At 44.1% G+C, this 24,713-nt stretch overlaps 1 protein-coding gene across 2 annotated transcripts in view; it reads right to left on the bottom strand.

The window, feature by feature from the left end:
• Positions 1–24,713, bottom strand: part of STX8 (syntaxin 8) — a 111,442-nt gene that overhangs the window by 45,509 nt on the left and 41,220 nt on the right. The window lies entirely within an intron of this gene.

The raw sequence follows: 24,713 nt of genomic DNA, 5'->3' as shown, positions 1-24,713 counted from the left end.
AGATGGGAGCCCTGCTTGCAGCCCAAACGATCCTCTGGGAAAAGGAAAGCGAGCAAAATTTCTCCTACATCTATTTTCAATAGAGGGGAAAGGAAAATTTCAAGCCAACCCATCCTCAACCTCATAGAACTGATGACTTTATTTTTGTCAGGGAAATTGGACCAGGTGCAGGGCTTACACCAAGACTGGTTGGTGGGTTGGGGTTTTTTAACACTGAAAATTAAAAGCCACGTTCAGGCACCGAATTTCTTCCTTGCTGACTGTTACGCTCTAATTTTCTTGAAATACACAACCCGTGCTTCTTGCCGAGTGCATGAATACACCACGTTTGAGCTGCTTTCTACTCTGCAGGTAGGAATGGCTTTTCTTGTGCAAGATAAATCAGGAGGAGGACAGCAGCCAAAACCTGAATGCTATTGCAAAGCATCTTGCTCTGGTTACACTTCTAGCACATTCCCCACTATTGATCACTGTCTTAATAAGTCCAGTGTGCCTTTTGAGAGCAGGTCGGGGACAGCAGCCGTGCCAGCTGGCGGGTGCTGTGCTCTCCACTCGCTTGTACCCCAGCAGATCCCAGCACTGCATCTCTGCTGAAATGTCCACGTTTAACAGGCTGCAAGCAAAAGCAAAAGTTAAGAGTGCACAGCATTCAGTTAGCAAGAGATATAAATATTCTGTTCATTTTTATGCACGCTGGTTGAAGGTTAAAGAAAACAAGTCCCATCAACAGGACAGAGCCCTTATTATTTAGCTTTTATTGTTTTGACTGTATTCCTTCGAATGAGATTTCCCAAATATCTCTGCTAAGAAAAAGGGGATGACGCTAACAAGGGCGTTCCTTGCACTTCCAAAACTTCCCTGTGACACTATAAGAAAACCTTGTGCTTGCAAGAGTTGTGCCAATATGTGACATCTGTTCTTGCAGCTTCTCCAGAGCACCTGAACACCTCTCCTGGCCATTGCATTTACACCAGCACCTGGAAGGGACTAGCCTCCTCCCCAATTCACCTTCCAACAGCAAAAGATGTTAGTTATGCAGAGTGTTTATGTCCTGAAATCTTACCCGGTAAGATTTTTCTAGATTGTATCTAGACACAGAGGTAAAATCAATTTGACCATACATATGGATAACAAAAAACAAATAAAAAATAATCAAAGTTCTGAGGACGCAAAGGAAATTTTCAAAGGTATATGCAGCACAGAGGTTTTACTCTCCCAAAAAGTTTTGAGCATCATCACCCTTCTAACGCATGCTTTTAAAGTCTGCCCCACAGCACTCTATCATCTCCAGGGAATCCCTATGTAAAATGATACCAGCATCTAAAAAGTCTTTTACTGTGAAAATATATCTTTCTCAGAACGTGAGCTCCCGATTCATGTCCCGCATCCTAAACCATCTAAGTACTCACATGAGGGAAGGGCAGAGGGCAAACATCAAGTGCTCCTCTGTATGTGCAGCCTCTGTTTTATCCTATAGATCTAAACCATTCACCACTCCTGTGGTTAAGCTGCATCACCCCACCAATACCGCCCTAATTCCAGGCACAAAGTCACATACTTGTGAAGTTCTTTATAATAGTCAAGATTTTATTGTTCATCTTATACCAAAACACATTGTCCCAAGTGATGGCAGGTACTTTATTTGAGTGGCAAGATTTGTTCAGTTTGTGGTTCAGATATTAATTCTCCTCCCACCCAACTTTCCCAGGTCTAACATCTGCAAAGCCAACAACATTTTGGGGAAACTTTATCTGTCTTGCGTGATTCAGCACACAGGAAAACCAGTACAATGCTGCCTACAAAGGCAGGCTTTCTCATGTTTGCCTCTAAATGAAAAAAAAAAGTGCCGAAAGTTCCCATCGTTGTCAAGGACAAAGTGATAAGCACGCTTGGGAAATAAAAGACTTTCCTTTGCCAACACTGACCAGACCCTCCTTGAAAAACATCCTGGTGAACAAGCTGTAGCTAAATGAGAACAAATGCAAGCAGGAAAATTTTCTGTCATCATTTCAAAGCCCAAGGCATTACAGTTGGGATTATGTCTAGAGCCTCTCCCATGCCCCTGCACAAGCCATTCCCCTGTGAGACCAACCAGCAGGAGCCATGTCTGAACCAGAGAACTGGACTCTACAGCTTGGGAGAAGCGTTTCTCCATACCTACATGCCTGTTGATACAGCCAGGTTTCAGGGGAGCAGGCCACTTCACCAAGCACACAGATCAAAGCTCAACAAGCAACCAGTCCTTTGATGTAATGTGCAGTTGAGACCAGAAGTGTTGGGGCACTCATGGCACGCCCAGGAGGTCTGAGCAAGGTCTTCCCCTCCGGAGGCTGATGTGGGGAGAAAACACAGGGAGGTCCTTACCCCATCACCAGTTGACTCAGAAGTTCAGCCCAGCAGGTTCCCCAGGCCAGAGTGCCCTTGGTACCACCACCCCCCTGCAACAGAAACATCCATCCACCCCTCTACACCCACCACCACCAAACACCCTGCACAGGAACATCCATGCCCCTAACCCCATCAACACGCCGTTGAGGTGTCACTCAGGTTCAGAGCAGCTCTCCACCTTCATGTAAATGAAAGCAGTTCTCCCCACTCTAAAGCAAAGGAAACACAATGGAAATGCGTGCTCTATAAGGCAGAGTTGAAAACTAGCAATGAATTTCTAAGGCAGGTAGAGCTGCTACCAGAGAAAACTAACTCCACAGGTAAGAAAGTCTTTAGAGCAGTAACACTCCTATGTTAGCTCTCAGCAGGCTCCCGAGGACCCACCTCTTCTGACAGATGACCCATGTGCCACCCCCTCTGCCCTTCAAGATGGCAATTACATTACAGATGAAAAATTTTCTATCGCCTCCCATTTACCTGACTCTGCAAGGAACAAGTTTAAAAAAATAACAAGAAACCTGAAAAAGGGGAAGGAGCGAGGTTCCCCCGTCGTGAGGGAGCAGACGGGAAAAGCAGGCTGACTGCTGAAGGGCTGCCAGTGACCTTACAAAGGACGTTTCTGTAACACTGCACTGCAAACCACATTTAAACCAGTAACACAAATGTAGCCAAGGTCTTCTTTCAGTGAAGCAGGATCTTGAAGCAGAAGATAAAACCTACTGCACAGCCCAAGCATTAAAATGTGAGTAATTTAAGCCCCGCTGAAGTGGGAGAAGTTAGAAGGTTGCTCATCTGTTGGAGATGAGCTCAGACTTGAAAACTGGTGCTGCAGCCTTGCTCGTCCCTGCACACATGTCCCTTTGCTGGGGTCACAGCCACCAGCCAGGCAGGTACCTTGGCTTTTGAGCTCACCAGCAGCCAAACACACCAACCACAGAAGCAGCAGGGTTCTCTAAGAAGGCAGAGGTAGATGTGTGGGCATTACCAGTTCTCACTTCGTCCCTGTGAGGCTGCAGCAGTGAAACACAAACCTGTCTCTACAAATCTGGATGCTTTTCCTGGTGATCAAAGCTATAAAACTTGGGCTGGAGCCCTCAAAAGGGCAGGATTTCTTCAGAAGCCTGGTATATATCAGACAGCAAAAACAATGGTGGGCTTTACAGATTTGAGATTAACATGTGCATACCTTAAACCCGGACAAAAGCCATGGAAGGTCTGAACTTTGTGGACACAAGCCCATCTGCAGTCCTGCCACAGCTCCTCTGGCTATGGAATAATCAGCAATGGAGAGGACACAGGCAGCCCCTCAGGGGACTGGGATGAATTCCACACAGGGGATTTACAGGCAAAGAAAACACGCAATGAGGAAGCAGCAAAGCAAGCAGATGACAGGAAAAAATGTAGGTTGATACATTCTGAAACGTGATTTTTTTTTTATTTTGGTTAAAAAACCCACAGCAGCGGGTTTTGATCTTAGGCAACATGTGTTTTGGAGTAATGCAGAGCAGCTAGGCCGAGCATGAGCCCAGGTCAGAAAAGGTGGAAGAAGCATCCCTGTGAAAGAGGCAGGAGAAGCTGGAAACAGCAGGCATATAGTCAGCCCTCTCCAGTTCCAACATTAATTCTACCTCCTGGGGAGGAGAGATGTGTTTACTGCAGAAAGCGTGAGCAAAGTGAAGAAAAGTTCCTTCTGTTTATTTTTTAAAAAAACAAACACCAAATAAATTTTGGTTTTGTTTAGTATTTTGCATTAAACTTAAAACACATTTTTGTCCATAAAAACAAACAGAAAAATCATTTAATCAGATCTGAACTTGTTGCATCAGCTATCATTGCCAGAAAATTAAAGCTTCTAAGCTGCAGCTGAACATGAAGCATTTAAAAAAATTGCTCACTGAATTGCTTCACTGGTCACAGCAAGTTGAAGTCCTATCAATGCCTACAGAGTCAACTTTTAAAGAATCAAGAATCCATGTGTTTATCCAGATCAACACATGACTACTCAGAGATGTGAACACGTAAGTGTTAAATATTCCTTTTCTAAGTTTTACTGACATGGAAAATGAAAAGTGAAACAACTGGTCTGATCCCTGGATTGTAAGCACTTTCCACTTTGCTCTATCATGCTTGGCTTCGCAATCTCAAATGCTACATTAAAGGTTGAGAAAGACTGTAATACCTGTGAATTAAATGGTTGCATTACAGGTCACACTGGCATCACATTTTGCTGCTACCGATTTCTGGGGTCCATCCCTGTGCACATGTGTGTGTTCAGAACGACTATGCTAAAAGTGACTATAAGAACGTAAAACCCTTCCTGACATTGCAGTGGAACACACTTGGTAGCAGTGGTATGGGTGTATTTGTATATGTCTTTGAAATCACATCTGCTAATAGCTAGGAAAATAAAGATTTATGTAAAGAACACCAACAGAAGACATACAAGAAAAAACTAAGCAGCAGAAATTATATGTAATCCTAGGAATTTCTCAGAAAAAAAGCTCATTCTTCATATCCTTTTTCCTTCAAAGACTTTGCTGCTGCCACAAAAATCAGAAACATTCCGGTTTAATTCTTAAAAACACCCATGCCTTCTGTAAAAAGCGGGTTCTGCTTCTCTCCAGCCACGGCATGGATAATTTTAGAGCCTCCCATGAGACGGGATTCCCACCCGTTAGAGCCGTAAGTCACCTCTCTGGGAAACGGCCACACATCATGCTACAGCTCCGGAGCGAAGGGCTCGCGCAGCACGGGAAAGCAAACCCTGAGCTAAACCCAGGCCAGGTCCTGGAGCAGGCAGCTGTGTCCAAATGGATCCTATGGCTTTTCTCCTTTACTCCTCCTCAGAAAGGCTGCAAGCTTCAGGCACTGGATTGCCCGCGGTTCTGTCGAGCAGCACAACACAGAGAGCACAGGTCCTACATCACGACCACCATCTGCCTTTCCCATATTCACAACTTCTCTACTGACATCTCTAACAATCCTTCCTACGGGTTTGAAATTGGACTTCTCTTGCAGCCCCATCTTCTGTGTCAGTTCAGCCATCAAGTCTTTCTACAGCAGGTCAGAAGCTTTCCAAGGGAAGAGTTTCCACTGGAAAACCGTTTGACAGATGATTAAAACAGAGCGCTCCACACACCTGGACCTTCAGCGTTTTACCTCCTTGATGATGCCCTTTATGCTGAAACACATCCCTGATCAGCTTGAAGTGAATAACCAGCTTTCAGCTTGCAAATGAAACTCTCAGTTTTGACAATAAAACGAGAAGCCCAAATGTTTCCAGAGCGCAAAAGCCCCTTTTCCAGCCCATTCAGCCACTCCGTCTTTCCTCCCCTTCCGATCCTGGTGCCAAGACCCCACCTGCGCCCAGCCAGCCCCACTCTGCTCCAGCAGTGCTGGAGACTGAGGAACAAGCCAACTGCTAGGTCATGAGATCACCCTAAAGACACGAAATCAATATTGCATCTTTCTCTGCAGGGACTGAACAGCAGCAAGCTACGCCAGTTACGGCGCATGCATCAAGGCCGCATGTTGTAATCAATAAAGGGATAATTGATGGGATTACAAGTCACAACATGAAGTGCAGCACACAGACATGGAGGAGATGATCCTACCCAACAGCTACGGCTGCTGCTGCTGTCATCACCAAGCCACCAAACCCCAGAGCCTTCTTTGCCATTTCTCCCATTAAGGAGCTTGTAAGAGAGAAAAGCGACTCATTATGGAGAAACATGAAGCAGCTGATTAAGGGAGGGAAAATCAGGCAAGAGCTGGGCCATTTCAAGGAACACTATGTTTTATTTTACAGGAAACCATGTGGGTTTTTTCCTACTCTTTCTCCACTCAAGAGCAGGAAAATGATCTGGTTGCCTTTCCATCCGATGTCTCTGTTTCTACCTATGCCTCACATGGGATTGGGGAAAAAAAAAATAAAATAAAATAAATCATTCTCCTTAACTCATGCAGTCCCTAAAATGATGAACGTCTCTTCCCACAAAGTAGAACAGGCTCTTGAGCAGTCAGAGGTCTCCTTTCATACATCACGTTACGTGTTTTAAATAAAGCAAAAAAGTCAAATAGTGAAAAAACCTTCATTTGGTTTTGTTAACTCCATCTTTAAGTTCCACTCGTGTCTGTGGAGTAAGAAACGCAAAAGTCAAGTGGAAGTGGCCACATGAAATACAGCACAAGCAGAGAGAAACAAATCTGGGGTTTAGCAGAACTGCACTGCTGACCAAACATTTCCTTGGAATTGTTTGCATTTTCCATGGATTTAAATTTATAGATCACTCAATAGTATTTATTGATAAGTAATGCACCTCCACTGTATACCCCGCTGCGAGTCATGGAAGACTGCAGTCAGCTTTAAGAAAAACATAGAGATCTAAAATCTACAACATTTTATGCTACGCAAAAAAAACTACAATAAGACTGGAATTTAGTGGAGAAGCCAAGCAGGCTTTCCCTCCTTCCTTCAGGTCTCTGGTGCCTCAAGAGAAGAGCTAGATACCAGAGAAATGAATCATATATTGAATGCCAACCTCTATATGTCCAAAACCCCATAATTACATGTTAATAAGAAAGCAAGCATTGTTCAAAATGCCAGTGGTATGAAGTGAAGATTGCAACTAATGTAAGTACATCAGAAACCTAAAGAACCTTAGCACGATGTGCCAGCTGTAATGTCAAGGCAGAGTGAAAAGAGGAAAGCACAGTAAAAAATACAAAGCCAAGAATCTTAATTTCTCTCCATCGCTGCTAGCCGTGCCCAGTTTTTGCAGCCTCTCCGATGTGAGCAGCTCTCCATGCCATAAGTAATACATTAGCGCAGTCATGGGCTTCTCCTTGCTGTTCAACTTCAAGGTAATACTCAGAATCCCACTGGTGTTCATGCTAATCCAAGCTCTGTGCTGCTCAGGATTCCAGGATACCAATACTTTCTGCTGTGATGAGTTTTGCTTTTCAAGCAAAGACCAAGATTCCTCCTCCACCTTCCCAAATTTAACTGATGACATTTAATATCTTCTTTGACAGAACTTCATATAAGTATTAAAAAAACCCCAAAAATACTAACTTCTCCAAGGGAGCAAACCAACTTGTTCCTCTGTCTCAACTGTCTCACTCTTCAGCTCTTCTGATTTATTGGGGCTTGATGGTCCTTGGAGACAGGCAGGTTCAGAAGGCTTCTTCTGGCCTCCTGTTGGGAATGTGTTTTACAACGTGCCGTGTGTACGTAGCAGTCCCAGTGCTACAGGGAGGCAGGAGGGGACCTTGACTCCCGCTGCTTTCCCTGCAGCTCTGCCGTGGTCCACGCAGCTTGGAGACATCGCTCGCCCTTTCCTGTTCCTGCGCGGCTGGGCAATGGCTCTGCTGACAAAGCGGGGGGCAGCTGGCCTCCAGGATCTCCAGGCAGAGTAGAGCAGGAGCTGGCAGGCTTGGTTTGTGTCCAGGAGTCCAGGCAGGGAATGACAGGTCTTCTCGCCTGTGCAGCTGTGACCAGCCCCAGCCTGCCCTCCGAGCTCACTTTAGCAGCCCGAGGCACTCGATGCTGCATCAGCCAGCGTAGCAGAAAGCCCTCCTCCTCCTCCTCCCAACATACCCTGTGGACTCCAGGCCAGGCCAGCTCTCCACCCTGACGAATCCTTGCAGAGGACCTGGTTCCCTGAGCTCCTGACAACTGTGAAAAATGCCCAGACTGGAAAGAACAAACTGCTCCAGAGTCCTACGGCCTCTGCCTGGCCTTTGGGAAGCAAAGAGCAGCCCGAGTGCTCAGCTCCGAAAGCCAAGGACCAGCCCATGCCTCCAGCACAACCCTTTCCCACTGGTTCACCAAACCTTCAGCACCTTTAAGGATAACACTTGCTGAAACAAGAGAAAGTTATTTCTTCTGCTACAGAAAACCTTGCCATCTGCTCCAAGGACTAAGAGGACACATCCAGGACCATCGTTTCCATCACACAACCCCCTTCACACTGCAGCCAAGCAGCCTCACTCATCCATCACAAAATCTCTAACATTTTATCTGGGTCAAACTTTGATACCCGTGAGCAACACAGAACACTTCATCCTCTCAGAAGCAGGTCCGGAGGCAGCAGATGGTGATTTGAAAATACACAGTAGTGACAAAGAATCGTCCCAGGCCATCAGCTGTGGAAGTGCTCATCGGATTGTTCACAGGGAAAGAGCAACACTGAGAAAACAAACAGCGGTATCGATTCCAGCAAACACAGTTATTAGTTAGAGTTGTTATTTTAAAAGCACACACTGAGAAGTCTTCCCTTTTCCAGCTGTTCATTTTGTTTTATTCGAACAAAACCCATGGACATTAATTTTAGCTGTACTTAATTGAATAATTTCTCTGGGGAATAGTTCAGGGAAAATTTTAAAGCAGCCTGTTTCCAAGAGCCATTACTAATTGGCATATACCACAGTGTCAGTGTGCCAACCAAAATAGTACGCTTTAATGTTACTGGAACTACTCTGAGTCCAGATGTGTTGAGAACTCACAGTGATATAAGGCAGGCAATAACTATATTCACATGATATAGTATTTTGAGTATCCTTCCCCAGTTATCTGGAAGGAGGTAACAGTCTCCTTCACTACAAGTATCTGAGTGTAAAGCCAGGTCATTTGTTCCTCCCCATTACTCCCAACAAGTGACCTTCACTTTTATTTACCATGTTTAAAGCAGACCAGCACAGTTACCTGTTATCAAATAGGCAGTAATGTAACAAAAAAAAAAAAAAAAAAAAAATCCCTCTTGTAAGAATTATAGAAGGTTCCCTCCAATTTACAGCTTTCACCAAAGTCAACACTGCCACACATCCACTGCACTCTGTTCAGGCTGGTGGCACACCAAGCCCACAGCATGCACTGGATCCTTGTACTTGTAGTCATCTCTTATTCTTATTCAAATTTAAAATCTGAGTTCTCCAGGAACACAGAGATTTTTAGCCAGACTATCAAAACTTCCACCAAAACCATCAATTTACAGGGACAATGTCATTAAACTACTATTCTACAGATTTGACTTTGCAAGAAAGCAAGGAAATACTGATAGTAGATAAAACGATAAAATCTGCATCTCTAGGAAATCCAAGAACACTAAGAGACTGAAAGCCTACTTACATTTGCATAACAAAACCCTGCCAATCAAAACACTTTTCCTGTTATGGTATGTTTGCTTTCTGCAAACTTATAGCAGAAAACGAAAGGACAGAAGCTACTTCAGACTTCACATCTGTTTGTTTTCCCTTTATCCAAAATCTAAGCAAGATTTTTAAAATACTTTCTTCGGAAATTCGTCATAATATTCACCCCTACATTCTTTGGGTAATTCTAATTTTCCCCAAGTTTGTATAGTATTGTAATACTTTTCCATAGATATCAATAGCTTTTAATTATATATATACATCAGTTGCCATAATTACACTAGGCTAGAAGGTATAGCAATTCCCCATACAACACCACTTGGCTACTAAACACTGCAAATTTAGGTTTCCAGTCTGTTTCTCAAAAAAAAAGAATCATTTAAGTTATACTCTGTGCAGCTGTTGCCACTTTAAGATCTACTTGACAATTATAACTTCTACACTCCTTAAACTGTGGACCCATCACAGTAATGTAATATAATCCTTGTGGGTACCAAAGAACCAGGCCTTAGTCTCACTGAAACAAAAAATAAAATAGTGAGACAGAACATCTTATCTACTTGGACCACAGCCACCGCGACCCAGATATACACCTTTCTTCCATGAGATAAAAAACAATTCTCATCCATTTTCACAACCTCGACAGTAACCGCAGTTAATGCATCAACGGAAGGACTCTCTTAAAAGCCAGCACGTTGCCTACTCAGGGTTTACTCACAAGAGGTGCTCCCCATAAATCCACCCTCAGCTTGCATGCCATCCGTCAGCCCAACAATACATCACGACTGCCCGACCCGGGGCCGGCCAGCGAGACGGGGCTGTGAACGTCTCTTTGATGAACTGGGGCCGTGAAGGACGCCGCAGCACGCTGATGGATAACCCTCCCAGGCCGGCTCCTTCCTCCCGGACAAAGGCCCCGTCACTTGGGAATCGCGGCAGGAGTTTCCCAAGCACCTTCGAAAGAAAAAAAACCTCATTTCTCAAAACCTGCCTACGAGACAGCCCCAGCTCTAAGGCGATTTAAAGTGATGATTATAAATGGCTAATGTCATTTTGTCCCCAGGAGAAAAATCACCAAATTGTTCAGCTTTGCTGGGAGCGAGGCTGAGCAGAATCGCCCCACTCTCTGGTGAGCGCCTTCAAAGAAAGAAATACTGAAATTCCTGAGATGTCTAACAGGCTGCGCAGGATGTATAAACTCATTCCTACTCAAATTAAAGAAAACTCAATCCAAAAACGCAGGACTGAACCATCCCCAAAGTGTTAACTGTAACACTATTTCCAACCCACGAGAACGTCCCACATTTTTCACATTAAAAAGCTTAAAAGTTAGTGAAACACTTCACTGCTGCCACGGTCCCTACAACTGAGAATTATTCAACAACTGAAGATTAAGTGCTCTCCGTTTCGAAGCAGATTAAGGAAGATTGGAAAAAATGACCAGCAGTGTTCTTGCATAGCTGGAGACCAAAAATATATTACATGGACTGCAGTTTGAGATGCAAAAAGGGAATATAGCTCAACGTGTTGATGTGATGCTGACTTTAGTGATTCAAGCATAAGTGGTGCGTTCCTTTCCTTCCAGTTTCATTCATTTTACGAACGGGCAGTGCCACTCTCGGGTGGTACAGACACACGGACCAGTGACCTGCCACAGGGTTTCCCAGATGACTGTTACCTCATCCACCACCACTAACCCCCACCCTTCAAAAGAAGATGGGTTTGTGGAGGGTTTTTTTTTGCCTTTTTTTGTTTGTTTGTGCTTTTCTAAATGAATACACATTTTAGAAATTTGATGAGCACCCTTCCCACAGAGAGGCCAACCTAACCCTACACTCTGCCTCTGAATGAGCAGCTCAGAACACCATGAGCTCCTCATCAATAACCTCTGCAGAACCCCAACATCATGCAGCAGCAGATGCAAAATTAAGTTTAAAAGAATTCCACTGGTCCTGGCTCATAATCATGGGAAGGCTTCCATTAGCCTCAGATGGGGCTAGGAGGTCACCCAATCTTTTGAATGATCTTAATGTGCCTTAAGGAAGATGCCCTTCAGCATGTCCATACCCAGTGATGAAGGTCAGTGACAGCATGCTGGGAACACACACAAGGGGTCACGAGGTCAGGTGGGAAGATTTTCCTCACCAGACTATCCCTTATACCCACAGGAGCTGACAAGAACCACAGAAATGTTCATCCAAAATCACACTCAAAACGATCAACCAACTCTGCCAACTGTGAAAAGCTTATTTCTACTAGCCAACAGGTACTGTCAGTCTTCTCCGGTCTATACATCTGCAGTTAAACTTGTTCTAAAATAACTCAGTCTCACCTGAGCATTAAGAGACTTGTTCCATTCTGCTCAAGATATTTAGAGAAGAGGAAAATGCAGAACCGTGTATTAGTGAGTTGTCAAGCCTGCAAAACACAACTGCCATTTTAATAAACATTCAGGTTGGTAATAAGCCAACAGAGCATCAGAGTATTCACCACAAGAGCATCATGCTGTGGACAGCTGCATGGCATTATCCTCTTGGATCACAAACGAGGAGGAAAGCCACTTTAGAATTGGTCTATCAATCATGGGAGGAACCAGAAAACTTGCAAGTGCTTCATGGTTACAGTATTGAAAGCAGCTGATAAAGCTAAGGTCAACCCAGGCACCTGGGACTAATCTCCAGCTGACATACTTCATCAAGCTCTACTGGAATCAATGGTAAATTGACTAAATTAGCAAGAGGAATACATCATCTAACAACATGTTCTGAGCTGAGCAAATACCAGGAATCAAATACTCTGCAGTGGAAGTACTCTTCCGATACTGCTGGAATCATCTGCATCCTACCCACCCAGTCACCTGCCCAGAAGCCTGAAACAGCCCAAAAGCTGAGAAAAACGTCTCTTGAGTTGATGGCTCAAAAATATTCCAGTCCAAGTCTGCAGTCATGGAAAAAGTTCAGATTACTCAGAGAAGTGGTTAAAACAACAGAACGGGTGGAAGAAGAACTTCCACAGATAAGACGACCTCAAGTCTATGAATCCTGGTTAGCCTTAGCTAATGATTTTCTTTCTTCCCACTTCCTTCCACCAAAAGTTGTGCCAACTTTCCACATGCCCTCCCATGGATTTTCTGCAGATGTGGCTGAACACTTACTGTTTAGCGTGGCTCTGTGCCCGTGGATTTTTGCAGAGCAAGGAAAGGCTGTTATACAGAGGGAGCCCTTATACAGCTGCTCCGCTTCTCTATGATTTTCTCCTTTCTACAGTTCATTTGTTGGAAGGACCAAAAGTGATTAATTGGCAAAAGCTGCACAAAGCTGAGGGTTTAGTGCCACTAAGCAACGTGTCTGTAAGACACTTCAGAAGACCGTGGCTAAATACTGGTTTGATCTCAGTGCACAAGTTCTGAATTCCAGTGTGACAAACTCCAGCGCAGGAAGGAAACCTTAAGCCTCCACTTTATCAAGCTACACAAATACACAGTTTATCAAACTGAAGAGATTACTAGTGCTTATTGTGCTTCTCCCGCAACTGTTTGCAGAAGCTGACTGTTTGATCGCTCTCAAATGTATGGGAACAAGTCAGCACACTACCTTACTGCAGCAGCAGAGAGAGTTCATACATCAAACAGTATTTTCTCTAGCCAAACTGCTGTTTCAAAAAAAAAAAAAAAAAAAAACACAAAACCAAAAAACCACCAACCCAAAAAAACAACAAACAAAAAAAAAAAAAGGCAAACAATGTGAATACATACAGGGCAAAAAATTAACTCCCAGCTCTGTGTGTGCATTCTCAAAGTCATTATTTCTAATTACTCAACTTACAACATCCCACTTTAAAACAAAAAAACAAAAAACAAAATAAACACTGATACTACAAAAGGCACTTTTAGCCTAGGGTTTTTATTTTTTTCCTAATTTTTAAGTAGGGAAAATGCAAGCCATTTTTGTCATGTCTTAAACCCATTTCTTAGCATATTTGTACTCATCTGTTGTTCCACAACATGGTAAAGTGGCAGAGATCTTTCTGACAAGAACAAATATCAACTGAATATACAAAATGTGCCTCTTTACTTGCAAAATCACTAGGCTAAAGAGGCTTCCTAAACTTGATCAAAAGAGACCACCAATCGCATTATTAGACCCAAATAAAAAGCCACAAGCCTTTTACTTTACATCCCCAGTTTTAACAAATCACAATGCAAAGCTCTGCCATCTCTACCCCATTACATTTCTCAAGGCAACTAGAGAAAGATCTGCCCTTTTTAACTTGTGAGGCTAGGAGTTCAATTTTAAGACATCTGGTAGTACAGGCTCCTAATGTCTGCTCTTTCCATATGGGCTGGGAGAAAGTTACAGATGTTTTCATCTTTTCTTTGAAAGGACAATAAACTTTTGCTGCATCATTTCCAACCCAAATAATTCTGAAACCCAAACGGATATTAATTGATAGATGCATTGTACAAATCTTCACGAGCACAAAGGATCAGATTCAATGGCTTGGCTGAGGCCATTATGTTTCTCTCTAAAAAAAAATGTTTTGGACATTAAACACCACTATTATACCCTTTTCCAATTAAGTCATGCTCTAGAGAATCCCCATACTCTGGTCAGACCCTTCACCCTGCAATGGGGATGATGGTGAACAGCTGCTGCAGCAGACCTGCGCCACCTGGGCCTTCCTCCATGCACCCTGAAAACAAGGACAATCCTATTTATAGGCCCTCTCATGAAATTGGGGGGGTCAGTTTATCAAGTCAGAAAGCGTGAGTTACTATATTTTTCAATGAACATCAGGGAAACACTGCCATTTCCAAGTGAGTACCCGCAGTTCTCCCCCCATCACTACACGGTTTAGCAGAATCAATACCTCAACCATTTTTTAACCTGCACTAACTGCATGAAGATGCATAATTTGATGATTTGGCATTTTGTAAAAACTTAGGAAGCATTCGATACAGGCAGTAACAGGTGCATTGAAAGCCAAAGGGGACCTGTAGCCTGGCCAAAGATGACACACTTTCAAGTCTACAGATTTTGAAGTTTCACACCATCAGCTAACAGCAATATTTCACGACTTCAGATGTTAGGTTCTGGGCGTCAATCTTAAATTATTTTTTCAAACCCTCTTAAAACACATTTAATCCTTTGTTTTCTTTCCGAGGAGAAAGGTTTCACATCTGGACTGTCAACCTGCATTCCAAAGTATTAGCCTGGCAAATTAAAGCAGTTGAGCTGTAAATCTTCAAGAGGACGACTTGTCATGGAAATCGCAACTCAGCATTAACTGTGAGCCCAGTTCAGCAAGAAAGCCAACATAAAAAGCCCAGCAATGCAGGCAGCCCCAAGAAAACTTTGGAAATGAATCCTGCTGTCTGATAGAGAGCTTTAATCTGAAACAGTCGCATGAGACCCCACTGTGAACAACCACCAGTTACATAGCCGAATTCTGCAGGTTGTTTTCTACAACCAGCACCCCAATTTGATGAGAAGAACAAAATTTTCAAACATGCCTTATGAGAGTTGAATGCTCAGTCCCCATGAACTCTAAGAGAGCCGAGGTCCTCATTCCTCTGGACTACCACCTCTAATGGTGCTCTTCTAGCTATGAATTACACAAGCAGTAAGATAGAAAACAACCAGATAAGTTCCAAAGAACTAAATTCTGCCAGCTAGGATTCAACAGAAATCCAAACGCCAGCAACACATATGCAAAATGGAACCAGCAGCGAAACGGTGTAAAATGGTAAAACTGATAAAAATAGAAAAAATCATAATCTCCCCAGCGCCCCAGGATAACAGCATGTTACTGAAGTGTCTCAGCTAATGTAATAAAAAAGTGTTAATGTAACATTTTTTGATCATTGCACCATTTATTTATTCAGATTTTTAGATTTATAAGTTAGCTGCTAAAAAGAATTCCATTTTTGCTATTAAATTTTTTTTATTCCTTCAGAGGGAAAGCAGTTTTGGAAAAAAACAACTTCAGGCTTAATTCAGCTCTAAAGCAGCTTGGAAGAAAGGACTGGCTGATCCACAGAAGACATCTAAGCAACAATGGTTTGGTTGGTTAACTCTTCTGTCAGCACTCACTTCACAAAACACTCCACAGTCTAACTCAATTACTTCTTATACTTTATACTAAAGTACTTTATTAAATCTCTCTTCCTACCAAACATACAATGCAGAGCTTTGTGTGTCTCTGTCAGGCTCTTAAGATTATTTCACTCTTTCAGCTCTAGTTCCCTGACTGTGTCTCCACTGATCTAAGTCACACCAAGCGCGAGTTCATCTCTTCACCTTCACTGCCGAATACCACGACCAAGTCCTCTTACTTTTTCCAAAAAACGGACAAACATTCTTCATGATCAACTCAAAACAGTTCTTCTGTTGAATTAACAGTGTTACCGCAACGCTCTGCTGCCACACGAAGTCTGCCAAAAAATACCCTTATCCTATAACGACTGTAACTGTAACGTAGCCAGCTCGCTAACATATACAGTTACTAGAACCACACTGAGTCTTTCCTGTCTGGTTCCTAAATGAACAAGAAAACACACAGAAGTTTTGCTTCCAACTAAGAAAAGTACTATTATACAAGTACTGTGATACATGTACCTTGATACCCGAAGGAAAAACACTGTGCAGGAGCATGTTGTCATCTACCCACATTTCTGCTATCAGCATCCTGGGCCACCACCATGGCTTCCTCTACTATTTTTGTGACATTACCTACCAACTTTTCCCACTCCGCTCCCCATCCCGTCCTCTCCACCTCCCCTGCTCCGGCTCGGTGAGCTCCAGGCTAAACCCACATGCGTCTCGGAGGCCATCGGAAGCGAGAGGTGGGGGGAAGAGACACCACACGCAGGGCCTGACTCCCGCCTTCCCCAGCGGTGATCCTGCTGCGGCAGCGCCGTGCCCATCCTTCTCTGGGAGGTGCCGGAGGATTACCCAGCGGCTTCTATCTGCAGACCTTTCAACAAAAGACACTATTATAAGATTAAAACCTAGTTGGAGCAATTGTGGATGGAAATTCCTTTTATTAGGGCTGTGGATCGAGTCTTATCGGGTTTCAGGGCTCAGAGAGCAGACTCTGGCAGCCGGGCATGTTTGTTAACAGCGATTCCAGCTGCAGCTGACTGTGGCTGCTCACCTGTTCTTTGTCACGCCAGAACAAGATGTGCCGCCATGTTCTGTGACAGATATTTTTGTTAGAGCAACACGTTTCTCCTTCATCACTTAAAATCAAGTTCTCAGTATAATTAAACTGCTTAACACAACACCTCTGCCATCCAGCACGCACAGATACCCCATTCACTACTCCCGACACCGGAGAGCTGTGGCTAATTCCTGGCACAGGCCTCAAAATGGAAGAAAAAGCGGATAAGCCACGAGAAGAGTGTACACTTCAGCCTACAGTCCAGAAGCAGCTATCCAAAAGTTCCAGTCAACTCTTGAAACAGGGTGAAAAGTGTTACAACTGGCAAAGGACAATAAACCACAGGCAAGAATTTGAGCAAACAGTGCAAATGTCATCACGGGGTTATGTTCCTCCATCTGCTATATCTGCTATACTGCAGCCGAGAGTCAAAGCAGCCTCGGGTCAGGAAGCCCTCCTGGTCAGGAGCTTCTGGCAGGCCAGGACATTCACAGCAGCAATGACCACCTTTGTGGTGGTATTCAGTGCCCAGCTTAAAAACTTGTCACTGCCAAAGCCCAACATTTACTGTACTATATAGGTGGGCCAGCAGGTACCAGCTGGAAGGTATATATACCATGCCACAAGACAGACGGCAAAGGGATAGGAAACAAAGATAGAAGCATGGAGAAAAACAGGGAAGAGGGGGCTGAGGAAAGCAAATATGCTGGCAGAAAGGGATGGCCTATAAGCTGGCATGTTCCCTGACCTCAAACTTGACTGCCCAGATTGGTTCAGACATTTTGATTTTCTACCTCAAGCTGTGATCACTAGGCATCAGTTCCTTCTCAAGGAGGCTTAAACAGAGCACTGAAAAACCACCTGTCAAATCCCAACATCCTTCCCCTACCATCATCTAAACACATGGCCAGCCTGAAATGCATTCCTGGAGGTAATACCCAATGCATTTTGAAATCTCAGCTGAGCAAAACCTTTAGCACAACAGTACTACTGCGTATTTTCCAAACTGTGAATGCCCTGGAGATGCTGCTTACAAGAGAAGACACACAGAAAACATGCTGTCTGCTGAACTGCTCCCCGTCAGTGTCACAATGTGCCACACAAAAACCTAAGAGAGCACAACCCAAGTCAGACAGAAGATGCTGCTTTTCTCAGGGGGCTTCAGCAGCCTCCAAGAGAAGACTTTTTTGAGCATACTTTCATGGAAGCACAGGAATTTCTGTTATTTCTTTTCTTGCCCTCAGGACACCTATCAAAAGTTCAGTCTGGCTTCTTAGATGCCATCGTCACCATCACGTGTGCAGTTCAGCTACTTTACATGCTATTTAAAGTTGATTATTCTCATTTCCAGCAAGTTCCTCACCCTCTACTGCAGCTGCAATTTTAAAATGCTGCAACACCACATATAACCCAGCAGGATTTAGTGCTTAACATCCATGCAGAAGAGGAAGGCCACGCAAGGCTTTGCAGCAATCCTAGAGCTCATCCCATGGAAGCCCCTACAGCCAAACCAAAGCTGCCTGGTTGTTGGTTAGTACAACGGCAGGACCAGATTCGCAGTACCAGCTCAAATCACCGTCAGCATCACATCAGAAGGGTCGCTATCACTGACACACGCTGTGCACCGCTGCCCAGAGACCAGGCACCCGCACGGAGCTACAGCCACCCCAAGCGCGGCTGATGAAACTCGAGGCACCAAATTTCCTTGTTTCAAGCTCACTAACACTCCATCCAGTCCCGAATAACCAGATATACACACTTGGAAGTCTCTGAAACTTTATTCTTATATGTTTAAACACCTGCAGTCCTAAACCATTAGAAAAACATCACACATGCTCTAAGCATCCTTCTTGTTTCAGGTTTTCTTCATTCTCTTGGCCAAAGGAGAATGACGTGTGCACTCGTGGATGCAGAGAACAGATTAAAGCCCCAATCAGTGACCGAGTTAGCTCAGCACACCAGCTATCTCTCAAGCATCTCCTCCTGTACGGACCGATAGCACTACTCGTACCAGCCTGTCATAATTCTGGAGTAAATGAAAACCAAACACCAAAACGAGCACTCATTTTCTGATGTTTATTGGCTGAGGTAATGGCTCAGAGCAAGAGACGTCGCTTTCACAGGGCAGAGCACACTGTTTATAATGCAAGCTTTTGAAGTCCAGCAAGAAAAAAAAAATAAAGAGGGTTTTGTTGTTTTGTGTGGGGGTTTTTTTCCCCCCCCTTCTTTTTTTGAACGATGTGATACAAACCAGCTTGACACACAAATTAGAGGTGATCTCATCAGTCCATTAGCCCAACTAAAGCAAGACCATCACTTGCAAGGGGATGTGCTGGCTAGATACTACTGATTGGCCTGTGAGTAGCATTAATATGGGGGTACAAATGCAGCCTTCATTACACAGGCAAGGCATGGCTCCCAGCTTTCAATCTGCTGCAAACAGTTTTGCTGTATTGAAACGTGGGATTTTAGAGTAGCGTCTCACACTCACCGCTCTAGTATTTAGGCAGAGACTATGGCTAGTATTGCCACCTCTCTTGACAGAAGGAAATGACCTACAGACGTCATATGCATCGCTGATTCACACGAAACAGATGCCTTGTACAGAGTGTCAGACCCTGAAAGGAGGGGAGGAAAAGCACTTGAAAATTCAGTAAGAATAGTAAAATGTGGTTTAGAAGCCTTCGCCTTTCATTTCTCATAAACTGGAACTCCATCACATCTTTCCACCAAGTTTCTTTTGATTTCTTTGTTGCAGAACGAACAATGCTTGAAAGCTAAGAAAGTCTAATTTCTAAGATGTTTCTGTTTTCAATCGAGCAGCAGAACTATTTATTTTCCTAGCCAGTGATGGAATTAAACAATTTGTCTTTGAAAACTCAATAAGCCTTCACCCTGACAAACCCCCATCTGCTTTTCAGATTAAGGTACTTTGATTTTTACCAGCTAAAGGTTTATGAACTGCTGTATAAACCCAATTACTCTCATAGTAAATTATTTAAAGCTTACATGTTATTTTTTAAATTTTTCCCCATGGAGTACTCTGGAGATTTAGAAAAGGAAAGGCTCACTAGGGCATTTTGAATTAAAAATGCGTAACAGGGAAAACCATGGAGTTTCCAAAAACTTGGAATGAAAAAAAAAAAAACAACCCCTCACCATAGTTAAGTGAGGATGAGACATACCCCAGGAGAGACTTTTCAGAGTAGGACTGTTAAAAAAAAAAAAGAAAAAAAGCTCCATTTCAGTGGGAGGGAGTTCTTTAAAAACAGATTAAGTTTCATCTGAGGTAGTATTTATTCCTTAGCCGGTCTCTGCCTCACTTCCTGATTGAAAACAGGGATAGGAAAGATCTTCGTGTACTCGCTTTGGATGTCATCAGCAGAAAACACGCGGTGGACAGCATTTTGTTTAAAAGGAAAGCTGCCCTTTGTGCTCGCTGTGTCTGTTTTAGCTGTGTCCTCAAAGGGACAGAGCATCCCAGGAGCAAACGGGGCAGGCTGGTGGGATAACGAGGGAGGCCACGTGCAGCACGGGACAAGAACAACTGAGCTCACTACTGCCTCTCCAAACCGGGACTGATCTAGAAGAGAACAAACACGAGGCCCTGGCAATAATCACAAGATAATGCTAGCAGGAGTTAATTCATTCTCCGGTCACCAGTTCTGGGACAATTTGCAAAGCCCAGAGAAAGGGGCAGGGCAGGCAGCGCTGCTGCCCCAACACCGGCTCTTCCTTACAGATCAATTCCTGAGCCCAAATCCCCATTCTCTGAGGCAACTCTTCTCCACTGGGGCACAGAAAGAAGCACAAAACCTCTCATTTGTAGTCAGAGTGGTTTAGCAAGACTACTGCAGGGATGGTATTTGCTTGGTCATGGTATGATACAGTATTATTTGGAGATCACTAGCAATGCACCTTTATCTTCTGCTCTCCACCAAAAGCTAAGGAAAGAACCCCAAATTCAATTATTACATTCTTAGTTTTAGGACAGTGAGTAACTGCTCCCATAAATTACTATTTGTCACATGCAAACTGTTAAAGGAAGTTATAGCCCTGAGCAAGTCAAGAGTGAGCATAAGCTTACAAGAAGTGTCCCTTCAGGATGTACCCAAACCAGGGCACACAAAGGGAAGGCAGGGGAACACCCCACTTTTAAAGAGCTGGCATTCACAGCGATTTGTTCTGCGCAGTTCTCTTCCAGTACGTTTTGTTGTTTACACCCTTGACCACAAAAAAAGTGTGCTAGAACAGCATCCCAGCAACACTGAGCGATTCACTCGAGATGTCTGGTTTGCATGTGCCTGTAGTGCAAAAGACTGACTGACGTGACCTGAGCATTGATTTCCAGCATCCCAGCCTACCAGTGACTCTCCCTTCTGCCACCGGTACAGCACAGCTAAGCAGCAGCCAGGTGAAATGACTTAGTTATTTAGATTAATTAGGGAAGAACAGGCAACAGCACTAACTCCCAAAAGTGTAATATAGCTAAATCAAGCTGATGCTTCCCTTCAGAGCTGGAGACTTCCCTGAAGCTTAGCAGGGCTGACTCCAGAGGTTCAGTGCCATGTCCCACGCAGCGTCAGAGGAATGCCAGGGAAAGCACGCGGCTCGGACAGCGCAGGGACTAGACCTCCAGCCGCAGAATGACAAATAGTTTCTCAAGAGCTCTTTGCTGCGAGGCTGGCCCCTGCTGTCAGCCCAGCATTAACCGATTTCAGTTGGGGGTGGTTACCCGCCAACTGGCCCCCAGACAGGGAAGACCAAGGTGCCGAGTTCAACAGCTGCAGCTGGTTGGGGGAAAGGCAGCGCTGCTGCCAGCACAGCCGCCCGGCCAAGCCCTGCAGAGCTGCCGCCGGGGGGATGAGCACCACTGCCTCCAAAGACACATCCCTGGTGCCTGTCTGCACAGCAAACCAAGAAGGAATCTTTAAAGTTGTCAGTTTTCTAATGTAAAGCACTGACATCCGCGTATGAAAGAGCAGGTAGAGGGGAGTTACGGCTATGAAGGAGGTCTGAACAGCGGCTGGAGGACAGCAAGGAGCTGCAAGCCACAGAGCTGCACTCCATCGTGTTGTGATGGTATCAAAGGCAGCTTCCACCTCTCTGCAGCTCCCCGTGAGAAAGGTTCAGAGGAGAGCAGAGCTCACTTCACTTCTTTTCTTCACAGTAACCACCTACCAAAGACAAGAGATGCTGCACAGCACCTTGTTTCTCCACGGTGGTGTCTAGGGAATGATAAAAAATAGAACAGTTTAAAAGACCCTGAGAGCACATGAAACCCAAGAGAGCACGACCAGAGCTCGCCACACTTCAGCTGCACTGGGCTCTCCGCAGCTTCTCCTGCGCCGGGGTCCCTCCCCTGCTGCCTCCAGACACACCAAACCTCAGCTCAGCTCCAGCCGCTTTTACCACCTAAATTCTGGGGTTCATCCAAGTGAAACTGAGCCCATCACTCCAAACTGATAAATCTTCCTTTCTTCACAAGCCTTTTTTTTTTTTTTTTTTAATAATTTTAGAAAAATGGAGTATTTTGGTATACTTGGTACACTTGCTCCTTCAATTCACCTATACCTATTATATATCCATTTGTTTCAGATCTCCCATCACTAGTGAGAGGCAGGCCTCATCAATTTAGGACACTAATAGAACTTAGCACTTGTCCAGACCAGGAAAGGGGTTGACTGCACTTTACCCTCTGACCCCAGCATAGATATACTCAAGATTAAATCGGTTTTGTTGCCTGGACTACCTTCTGACTGTTACTCTTATTGAAGCCAAGGACATTGATGCTGGTCTGTAATACCGGGTCACGTACTTTTAGGACTGATGTGTCCATGTCAGCTTCCAAAATTTCTGCAGAACACCGTGCATGCTTATCACACTTTCAATAAAAACCATGATGTAATATGTTTCCCAGAGCAGTTGCAAACCTCCTGCCAGGGCCCCACCGAGAACCAGTGTTCTGCCAATGCTTGTGCCATTTAAGTTCCATTAATCTTGTATTTGCAGCAATACTTAGTTCACAAGAGATCATATCATCAGGCTCTTCTCCAGCTATTATTATCACTGGAGTCCTTGAAACTCTGAACAAAGAGAAGCCCATCTCTGCAAAACGGGGCGGTGTGCCGGCGGTGCTCTGCAGGTTTGCACTGAGCCCTGCAGCTCCCAGGCTGGGCAGAGCCCTCGCTCGCCCTCTTGCACACCACCACCACCAAATATTGCTCTACTTTAACTACTTCAGAGGTTTCTTTTCGCTTACAGGATCTATTGCTAAAGCTTCCATCTTTTTTAAGGCTCCTCCCAACGCAGCTTACAGTCCCAGTATTCTCTCCCCTCTTCCTTTAAGGCTCCTCCATCTTTTGCACTATAGTTTGCTATAGGAAAAAAAGTATACCAACTACTCAAAAGTATATTCTGCAATACAAAATTTGTATTATACAAGCACCTCTATTACGCAAGCATCATGATCTTGATGCCAAATACATCTTTCTAGTTTCTAGCCTCTGCAATGACCAAGTCTGGCCCCTCTATCAACTGAACCTCCTCTCAAATCCCTAATTAGTTACGGGAGGTCCTGCCCATGCCTCCCTTTTGTCTGCTCTGCTCACAGGAACGTTTTAGGAAGTTTGAAAAAATCACTGCCATGGCAGCGTCAAGCTGTCAACATAACCACAAGCCTGCTCTGTTTATGAAAGGGATAGGCTGCAAAATAGCCTCTGCAACAAGGCGTTATGCTGCAGAGCACGGCCCTCCGTACAGCCCGGCACACAGCGCTTCTCAGGAGCTTATTGGGAGGACTGAAAATAGCAATTCTTGATTATAAAGCCAAGCCCATCTACCAACAGTAGTATTCAAAAAACTAATTGATACAGACTATGGAGAAGAAAAAACACTCCAAAGTGTTCTGAAAAAGGAAATAAAAGGCTTTGGTGCTCATAACTTAGGAGAGATTTGAGAATTGGAATATCTACAACACTTTGGTTTAGCCACCTAATAATCTTAACAAAACATTTTAAATAAACTCTATTTTAGCTAGGAAGGATATGACCACCACAGGGAATATTTTAGCTGTTGGGGGCTAAAGGTACCTTACAAAAAAGCCAAGTCTTCCACGATGTTGCTCACAAGCTACCGGAGTGGTCACAGCACCTCCGAACCTCCCAGCCCACGGGCCAGACAACAGCAGTGACATGGGGAAGGACCAACCATACCAGGGCCACATGGACACTGCTCCAGGCACAACACAAACCCACTAGACATGCTTGAAAAAAATAAAATATTAAGAATAAAGCAAGAGGAAACAGGTAATAAAAGTATTACAGAGATGGCAAATAAAGAGAGGAGTCTCCCTCTTATTTTTTTAAAGTTTTTTTCCTCTTTTGAAAAGATCAGGAAAGTCATCCTCTTATGCAAGATGTTTTAATTCACATTATCATTCTGACATCTCATTCACAGGCCCACCAAAACAACCCAGGGAAAAGGTCAGACACTGTGTAAGAGCTATACATTAAGCAGCAATGAAAAACAAGAAACATCCCACACTGAGGACACGCTAATGGCTCTTTCGAGTCAACACATACCTAATTCACTTTTTAAGACTTGAAGTTGCAAATTTTTGTTCAGCTTTCACAGCACAAATAGCCACAAGAAAGCCACCCAAACCTCCAATTTGCCAAGTCAGGATTATTTGATATGAAGGTCACTTCCTCCAACCCCAGGCAAGCTGCTTTAAAACCTTTAACAGACAGAAGTAAAAAGTGCAAGAAATACTTTTATCGATTTTAGGATACAAGACACAGGTCAAAAACTGAGTGCACAAAAATAATTCACACTTCTAGAGGAACATAAAAACACTAAATACTCAGAAGTGCCCTGTGCTGGCATCAGTGGGTGCAACAGTTAATTTATTAGGACAGATTAATGCACCCACAAAACCTACAGTGCTAAGGCAATTTTGACCTCTCTAGATTGGCTGCCAATATGATATAGGTCCAAAAGAAATTACCCTT

Source organism: Tyto alba, unplaced genomic scaffold (genome assembly GCF_018691265.1).
Source record: "Tyto alba isolate M040663 unplaced genomic scaffold, T.alba_DEE_v4.0 Super-Scaffold_39, whole genome shotgun sequence".
NCBI classification, from domain to species: Eukaryota; Metazoa; Chordata; class Aves; order Strigiformes; family Tytonidae; genus Tyto; species Tyto alba.
This window is presented reverse-complemented; position numbering and strand designations above follow the sequence as displayed.